This window comes from Bos taurus, chromosome 26, assembly GCF_002263795.3.
Source record: "Bos taurus isolate L1 Dominette 01449 registration number 42190680 breed Hereford chromosome 26, ARS-UCD2.0, whole genome shotgun sequence".
NCBI lineage: Eukaryota > Metazoa > Chordata > Mammalia > Artiodactyla > Bovidae > Bos > Bos taurus.
The window spans coordinates 47,128,755-47,138,863 of NC_037353.1; positions in this window are offsets into that span (position 1 = coordinate 47,128,755).

Genomic DNA, 10,109 nt, shown 5'->3' on the forward strand with positions numbered 1-10,109 from the left:
TCCTTTAGGATGGTACTACAAAGATTTTTTTCACAAATATATTTCAGCTTTTAGTGATATATACTGATGCTTTTATAGATAAAATGATATGGTTAAGATTTGTTTCAAAATAACCTGTAGAGGAAGTGCTGAAAAGTATAGTTGAAACAATGCTGGGCTACAGATTATCCATATCTTACCTCATTTATTTCTTACACTACACTAGTCAGGTAGAATGATCCATGATCGCTATGCCCACCTTACAGATACAACACCCAAGGCACGGAGAAGCCCATGACCCACTCCTCACCTTTTTCAATCAGTAGAATCCAGGTTTTCCAGTAGTCCTGTGTGGATGTGAGTGTTGGACCATAAAGAAAACTGAGAACCAAAGAACTGATGTTTTTGTATTGTGCTGGAGAAGACTCTTGAGAGTCCCTTGGACTACAAGGAGATCCAACCAGTCCATCCTAAAGGAAATCAATGCTGAATATTCATTGGAAGGACCGATGCTGAAGCTGAAGCTCCAGTACTTTGGCCATCTGATGCAAAGAGCCAACTCACTGGAAAAGATCCTGATCCTGGGAAAGATTGAAGGCAGGAGGAGAAGGGGGCAACAGAGGATGAGATGGTTGGATGGCATCACCGACTCGATGGACATGAGTTTGAGCAGTCTCCAGGAGTTGGTGATGGGCAGGGAAGCCTGGGCGTGCTGCAGTCCATGGGTCACAAAGCGGACACAACTCAGTGACTAAACAACAGCAGCAACAACAGGATCCAGGAGAAGCAGGAAAGAAACAGACATCCCTCTGTAGAACAATGGGACCGTGGAAAAGAAACCAGCTCCTCTCAATTTGAATCCAAGCTGAGTTATTCTCAAAACTGAGTGACTGATTTGGACAGGGCTGCTCATGGCCACAGGTGGGTTCCAGGTAAGTCCTCAGTGTGCCTGGGCAGCTTATGGTGGTGAAAACTTTGCAAAGGAACCCAACCAGGAGAATCCATGTCCACCTTTGACTGCAGGGCTTGGTGACCCTTGCCCGTTCCTTCCCCAAAGATTTGGAAACAGTGTGAAAATCCCTCAAACTAGCCAAAATTTCAGCAATGGGCAATCTTGAGGGAGACAAAAAGCCGGAGCCTTCTGCCTGGTCCATGAGGCTCAGGTAGGTTGCCCTTGCAAGGATGAAGGGAACAAGCATTACCTGCAGCCTTCACACCAACAGACAGGGAGACTGTCAAGGACCAAGATGGTGGGTCTTTCATCATTATCCCCACCAGGTGATTAATTAGAGTGTGCTCAATGAATGGGCTTCATTTCACTCCACTAAAGTAAGGAGAACTCTTAATTTTAATCTGCTGGCAAGGGTGAGGTGAGGTGGACAGTGTAAACTGGTACAATTCCTTTGAGTGCAATTATGTAAGGGGCATTACATTTTTGAAAAGTTCATACTCTTTGATTCAATAATTCTACTTCCTGAAGGTAGCAATTCTAAATATGGCTGGAGGGATGTATTCATAAGGATGTATTATAATTTAGCATTATTTATAATTTAGAAAAACTAAAAATGATTGGAATGCTGAACAATGTAGGAAGGGTTAAATAAACTCTTATGTGATCTGGAGAATTTATAGTTAATTGTCTCTGTGTGTGTCTTAATCAAAGCAACAACAGAATCAAGTGAGACAAATATTCCAAGTGGGATTAAATTATTCTGTTAGCATCATGGGACTTTACATGGTTTTCTGTGTTTTCACTTTTTAATTCAGAGTGATCAGAATACGTTTTGGGGTTCCCAGGTGGCGGTAGTGGTAAAGAAACTACCTGCCAATGCATGAGACATTAGAGATGCAGGTTCAATCCCTGGGTTAGGAAGATCCGTTGGAAAAGGGCATGGAAACCATCCCAGTACTCTTGCCTGGAGAATCCATGGACAGAGGAGCCTGGTCGGCTACAGTCCATAGGATCGCAAAGAGTCAGACACGACTGAGGCGACTTAGCACACCTGCATGCAGAATACGTTTATTACAAATATATATAAAATAGTGAGGAAAGAAAGGAAGAGAGGGAGAGAGGAGAGGAAGCTGACCTATAGCAAATCCAAATCCATCACTTTCTCTAATTTTTAAGAAGCTTACAGGACAAGGCCACGTAAGAGAAAGAGTGGCCCCATGAATTGCCTGCTCTTCACACTTTTAGAAGCTACTGTTTTCTAACCTCAATTTGGGGCCTCAGAATGCTCACCTTGTCAAAAGATGTCCCATTTCTTATTCAGGATGCTCTATTCATTACAAACCAATTGCTTGCTGTGCTAAATGCTTGAGGGATTATATTTTAGTACCACTCAAAGAGGCTCAATCCCCTTGTTTATTTCCTTTCCTTTTTGAATGCCTTTTTTGAATATGTTTGAAATACGAGGTTGGGGACTCTGCGCCTAAGAAGTTATGACAATGGCACTTAGTCGCTCTTATTCTGGAAGCAGACGCAGCCTTCAGCAGGCTCCTATTAAACCTAAATCCCACCAGTTTCTTAGGGTTCTTAGCATCCTGGGCTCTGCTGGGTGAGATGCTCTAAAATGCTCAGTTTACTGGAAACTCTAAGACCTGGAGAATGTGCTTTATTCCTCATGAGGTGAGTGTCCGTGCATGTGACTGTGTGAATATGCTGGAGTGGATTCCGACAGTTTAATCCAATGTGCATCTGAAGAGTGTCTGGACTGCTTACTTTTGTTACAAATAGCTATTCTCACTGACACTATGTGTCTACTACACATATATGAAATTAAGCAGATCTGAAATTTTACTAAATAAAACTTATGTTCAACTGCAAAGTTAAACTTTGACAAACTGTACTATCCAATTGAATTAAAAAATATTGTGAAATTATGCAGCCAAAACTACAAACTCAAAATAGGCATGATAAATAATATAAACTATATATATATATATATATATATGTGTGTGTGTGTATTTGCAAGTATAATTTAAATAAATTTTAAATAATTTAAATAAATTTACATAGCTATTTTGGGTTTATGTTTACATACATATAATATATATATTATATATATATATATATATATATATGTAAGTAAGTAAAGTCACTCAGTCGTGTCCAACTCTTTGCGACCCCATGGCCTGTAGCCTACCAGGCTCCTCTGTCCATGGGATTTTCCAGGCAATAGTACTGGAGTGGATTGCCATTTCCTTCTCCAGGGGATCTTCCTGACCCAGAGATTGAACCCAGGTCTCCCACATCGTAGACAGACACTTAACTATCTGACCCACCAGGGAAGTCCAAAAGAAAAGAAGGACAAATGTAAACAAGTAAAAGGGAAATTACAAATATATGTAAAGAGAGAGGTAAATCCTTTGGAAACAACTGAAAAAAATTCTAATTTTTTTCTTTCTCTTTCTCTTTTTTTCTTTCTCTTTTTTCTCTTTCTTTTTCAATACATAGCCTAATAAGTGAACCTTACAAAAAAAATGCTATAGTTCTTCAGTCATAAATCTACCTTACAGTAGATATAAGGATTATTCTCAACATGTGATCAAATAAGACCCTGGAAAGGAATTCAAATCACAAAGTCAGAATGTATACAAAATATTAACTTGAAATATTCACACATGAGACAACATCTATTTTATGCCAGTTATATACACTGACCTCTGCTTCATGCTGTGATCAACTGAAACTACAGCTATCGTTGTAAACTGCAGCCTCGAATCTAAATTTTGTTTGGGGGCAAATATATAGAACACAGCAACAAATATTATGAAGTGTACTAATCTTCTACATCAAGTCATAACCTATAACATCTTATGTCTGAAGCAGGATCTACTTTTTTTTTGCCACAATTTAAAAAATATGGAAAACTATATTGAATAAAAAAATGTACAAATTCTTTGACATTCTTACCTTCTAACAGTGGCGCCTAATGCTTATTCCTTTAAATGTGGACCAGACTCAGTGCCTGGCGTCTGATGTGGCAAACGTGATGCCATGTCATTTCCAAGGGTAGATCATTAAGAGAAAATGATCTTTAAGTGCCATCTTTAAGTATCACTGGGTACACTCACAGTGTAATCAATCACTTAAAACCTCAGACTTCCCCTTTGAAAAACGGAAGCGTGCCACCTACTTTGAACGGTGAACAGCAAGTACAGATACAGAGTAAGTGTTCAGTAAATGACAGTTACTGCCAATTCTGCCTAACCCTCTTGTTCTGACAGACAGAGGTTATGCAGTCGAAAGTCCTCTGCGGCTCTGTGAGGGGCCCCTGTGGAGAGGAACTGAGCACCCCCCCCCCAACAGCCAACACCACGCTGGCGGTCCTGTGACCGTGCCATCCTGGAGGCAGACCTGCAGTCCAGCCCAGCCTTGTTATGGCCACGGCCCTGGCTAACACTCAGATGAGTCGCACCAGAGACCCCCGGGCCAGAACCATTCACTGGCCCACTCCAGAATTCCATGGAAAGACAATAAGCCCCAGAATTTTGAGGGGATATTTTTAAACATGGTACAAGGCAACTTATGTCAGGCAGGGAAAAATGCAAGCCACCTACAGGAGGAAAAGCAAAGCAGGGTCTTTCTCACTGGCCTGGGGCCAAGTCCTTTTTTCTGACACATATTGCCATTTTTTTTAAATAATGTAGTTAAATGGTTAATTTAATCTGAGGCATGATTTTTTTTAAATTATGGTAAAATAATATACAACAAAAACTTACCCTCTTAGACTTTGTTAAGTATTGCTGGGTGCGCTCATGGTCTTCAACCATTCAAAACCTCAGGCTTGCCCATTAGAAAATGGGAGCGTGCCTCCTGTTTTGCAAAGTTACTGTTGGCATGAAGTTGAATGGTGAATAGTAAATACGGGTAAGGAGTAAGCACTCAATAAATGACAGTCATTGTTAACTGAGTTCACAGAGCACACCAGATGGGGACAGCTGGATTTATCTCCTCTCAGCCCGATTCACTGTGGCCCCTTTGTCCGTATTCAGTGTTTAAACCAAAGTCCGAGTCCTCTCTTTGGAGCGCCCTCTCCTGCACGTTTAATCACCCAGCCTGCAGAAGGTGAAGGGTGAGCCAGAATTCCCACGCCTGGCTCTGGGGCTCTCTGCTGGTCCACGGTCAGTGCCCAGCACATCCCCACGGTGCCAGGGTGTTTCTGCCATCGTTCCATGCCACGTGGGTGACGCGCAGAGCGACGGCCAGCCCAGGGCAGTGCAGCCAAAACGAGAGGGTTGCAACATCTCCTGCCCGATCTGTTCCTCCCCCCGTCTAACAGCCATCGGCTCCTTCACTGCTATTTCCCCCCGAAAACCAGCCACCCCCTCCCACCCACCGCAGTCTGAGTCCCCAGGGGTCCTCCTGGCCTCATTCTCCTTCTCCAAAGAGACGCAGTGTCCTTTTCCCTATTTATCACCTTCAAGTTTGGACTGGGAAGGGAGCCACCTACCTACTCTAGCTCTCCATCTCTTCCTGATGGTAAACAGTCAAAAATATTATTTCTGTGCATCTCTCTAAACTTTTCTTCTCAAGGCAAGTTATTAATTCAACTAAGGCCTCGGCATTGATTACAGTGACTGCATTCATTAAGCTTCAATCCGTACAAAGTTCCTCCATGCTTGTTGAAAGTCAAACCGTGCTTTTATTTACCAAGTAATGTGCCGGAAATCTTCACCATTTATTCATTCAATCAATACATGTTTGTTGAGCACTTACGGTCAGCGAGCAGTGTTCTGACTGCCGGGGATACACTAGTGAACCCCAAAATTAAAGTCCCCTGTCCTATGGAACTTAAATATAACCCTAAATAATGAGCAAATCTCAGCATGTTGTAAGGTGCCAAGTGCTGTTTCTTAAGTAGAAGAGAAGGATCAGGACTGACGGGAGCTGCGGGTTGTAATTTTAAATGGACAGTCAGCGTTGTTTAAAATGAGAAGGTGATGCTTGATCTCTTGGACTAGAAGGAGCAGCAAGAATTGAAGGAAACGGGAATTCCAATGTAGGATCAACCAAGAGCTTTGAGAGTTACAAAGAAAACAAAGCGATAAGCAGGAAATGAAGTGACCAGCCATCGGTGCTCATGATGTGATGGGGGACCATTCAGGTGCCATGTTACTCTTCTCTTGTTTGTAAGGCCAGATCTTCTCGTTGAAAATTGTAGAATGAGAATCTGTCAGGGGGAACTGAAAGTCAAGATGCGAATAGAGATTATTTTTTAAAAGAGAACACTAAAGTACTCTAAAAAAGTGCCAAATCGCCCACCCAGACAATTTGCATACTAGTATGTTGGGTGGAGAGCCATTACTGAGCAATTATACTTCTTACTTCTTGCCTCTGGGGCTTCTTCTCCATCCTTTCCCATGGCTGAGAACCTGCCAGGTACTCTCACCTGTGCACCCCGAAAGTGCTGACAATTAGCAGTCAAGGAGGACAGAATGATTCTTTGGTTTGATCCATCTTCTCAGGTGGATGGTCGTGAAACAGCTTTCATAGGGCTCCTCAGAAAGTCCCAGCAGCATGGAACACTGGCCATCCACAGTGGCCAATCCAGTGAAGCATCTTTATTCCCTCTCTCTCCCTTCTTACTCCTGCCTCACCGGATCACTTCCCTCAAAAAGCTGCCCGGAGCCACTGAGGCTTACAGAGGCTCACCTGTTGGCCCAGGATGTGCATAGCTAGTAGGTAGGAGAGTGAACAGTCTTGTCTAAGGTCATAGTCCATCCACTTTCCTGCTATTCAGTGTTTCTCAAAGGGTGACTTGTCTGTGACTCTTGCAACAAAAGCTTCAGGAGTCTGACCTAAAATGCATATTCCTGGGCTGCCTTCCAGGCAGGCTAAATTTTAATGAGGAGTGGGAAATAAGAGGCAGAGGGGACCTGATGAGACTTGTCTTGTCAGTCTCTCCTCACCCCGAATCCAGGACTTCTGCTCACACACTGAAGTCCTTGGACCACAATACCACACCGTGTTGCCTTGGCTCAGCCACCCTCAGGAGGGGCACGCAGGTGCCCAAAGACACGCAACAATCATGGTTTGAAAGGATTCCCCATCTATATTTAGTTTTTCTTAAAAATGGCCTAGAGAATGCAAGTTCTCCTTTCTTTTTATCCTATCACAATCACCTTCTCCCTTCAGCAGAAAGAAAAAAAGACTATGTCTTACTTGGTATATTGCTCTGGGGTATGAAGCCCAGCCCTGCACAAGGGTAATTGGAAATATCCAGGACACTCTGAGAACAGGAATCACTCTAATGAACAGGTACCAACCCCCTTTTCAGTTCAGGTATTTCCCAAATCTTTGCTTTCAGCAAAACTAGAGGAGAAATTAATAGAAGCTGGCAGTTGACATAATTAATTTCCTGAAATTTTAGGTCAGTAAGATTTTTGACATACAACTCAGAAGCATTTCAGGGAATTTCTATCATGAAGCATTTAGCTGTTCATTGATGTCGACAAGTCCCCTCAGCATTTACATCTATTTTAAAATAGAGGTGGACTCTGCCACCTCTCCAACAATGTCATATGTAGCCATATTCATTATGCATTTTAAGTCAACTATGAAAATCTCCATTTTACCAAATGATGTTTTCAAAAACATTTCATATGTTTAATAATTACTTAAAAAATTTGCACTATGTTGATCAATTTTGTGTTAATATTAATAGTACTTTTAATAATAGCTACAGCAGGAATGAATTTTTTAACATCAGCTTATGATCACAATAATTTTTTTAAAAATTTAAATTTAAGTATTTGTCATATTTATTTTTACAAAGAAGTATCAAAGACTGATCGAGAGAAGATATTAAATCATAAAATATACTAGACTCAGAAAATTCTCTTCCAGAAGTGTCATGAAAATGCAAGTTCAAACAGAAAAAAAATACATTTATACATATGTGTGTATACATGATAAATAATTTCTAGCTGTTAAATAATAGCTTGTGTATGTCTCAAATGGGTGATAATGGATATTGAATCACTATGATATCCGATTCCATGAAAAAGAATGCCAGGCTATTTTATTCTTAGTAAATCCTAACAATATTCTGGGAATGATGCCTGTTCGCATACTTCACACATATGATGAAAGCAGTTGGATATAAATATGAAAATATTTTAGGGAATGGGTTGTTTCTCAAAGTTCTTCTCTTCGGGTGAACGAACCAAAATAACTTGTGGTCCACTGCCTTCGCATATCAGGCATTTTCAGCTGGTAGAACTCAAATTGCTAGGGTAACTATGAGTACATAGGGATGGAGTATGGGAAATAACATAGCAAGTACATAGGGATGGAGTATGGGAAATAACGTAGCAAGTACATAGGGATGGAGTATGGGAAATAACACAGCAAGTACACAGGGATGGAGCATGGGAAATAACAGTGGGAGATGTGAAATGTCCCCCTGAGACCTGAAGGCTAGTCTTTCCGTCTTGAGAAGACGGATTTACCCTGGAGTCCAGGTCTCTGAATTCAGTGGATGATGAATTCAGGAAAGATGAAAAATGATTTCGGAAAAATGAAAGTTTGAAGTTCCTAACTTAGAGAGCAGTGATATAAATTGAGTTATAGCAAATATAAAATTTTAAAGTTAGAAATATTCCAACAGAATTTAGAATAGTACTTAAAGGAGGATGACGGAAAGTCATATCTAGACCTTGTATTTAAGAAGAGAATTAAAATAACAAAGTAGCATATTTATCTAAATTAATCACACACATACAACACTTTATCACGCTGTAGAAAAAGCCATCATAAAATGTCTAAATTCTCCAACCTGCTGAAACACAAGGGTATATTTCTATCTACTTACTTTCTTCTAACCATTTTCAGTATATCACATACATCAGAATGCCAAGGTTCAACACCCAGGAAATGAATTTTCTTGATTAGAAGAATTCCAGCTAGAATTCCAAACTTTTAGACATACAGTTTTAGCCTGACTAAATACTTAGAATGCTGACAAAGCTATTTTACGACCTATGTATAAATTGAAAGTTATCCTATTCCAGAAAAGTAAACTTAATGCATTTCAAGTATATTTATCTTTTGTGTGACGAGTGTGCTGCCTACAGAAGCAAGATGCACTTCTTCCTGAATTAACCTCACTTTTAGACTAGGGGAAAACAGAATTTGTATACTTACAGACTTAGATCAAAATATTGTTTAAAAACACCCTGGGGAGACTCAATTACAGTAGCAATTATAGTTGCCATTATAACATAGCAAGCAATAATATGACCTACCATGTTTGGCTGTGAATTTTCAGATACCAAATTGCTATCCCTCCAAAATGCACAAAGTGGATTCCAATAAATCAAGTGCTATGTTGTGTGTCAAATGTCTGAGATATATTCCTATGGGTAAGCTATGAATCTGAAAACTGGGTCTTAATTTCCAGTACAAAAGGAATTCATCTCCCTGAATACTTTCCCTCAAATACTGGCTTTACAGCCCAAATTACGGTGCAAACCAATATAAAAATGCAATGAGTAATTTTCTTTCTTGTGCTGAGAATCCTAAGTAATATGTCTTTGCATGTGTGTCTGTGTTTTCCACACTGGGTTTCAGACCACAGGACAAGATATTTAAGCACCAACCTTTCTTAAAGAAGTCTGACTAGAAATTTGAAAAACTCATCAGGTTCTTATTACTGACCCCTCCTTTGTAGGAATGAAATCTGACTCTTCCTTGGGTAAAAATAATGTGTCTATTACATATGACAGAAAAAACAAAACAAAACAATATGACTCTGTGCATGCACTGTTTGACATGGAAAAATTAGGTTTCGCCCTTGTCTTAAAGATGGATTTTTCCATAGTGGGAAAAGAAAAAAAAAATGATTTAGATGAATGTGTCAGAAAGTGTGGGCATTAGGTTCATATTGATCTTATCAAGACTTATGTGCAGCAGTGAAATTTGGCCCAGAAAATAGTTTGAAAGGAAATTCACCCAATGACTTGAGACACTGAAGGCTTCATCAGAAATTGCTGTCCCTCTAGCAGCTGAAAAATGGTTAGGCACACATGGTTCTAGAGGCCCAGTGTATCAGGGACTTTTCTTTCTTTGATGGAGTATCCAAGTCATCAGAAAACAGGACAGTCTAACCTGCCATTCTGAGTGC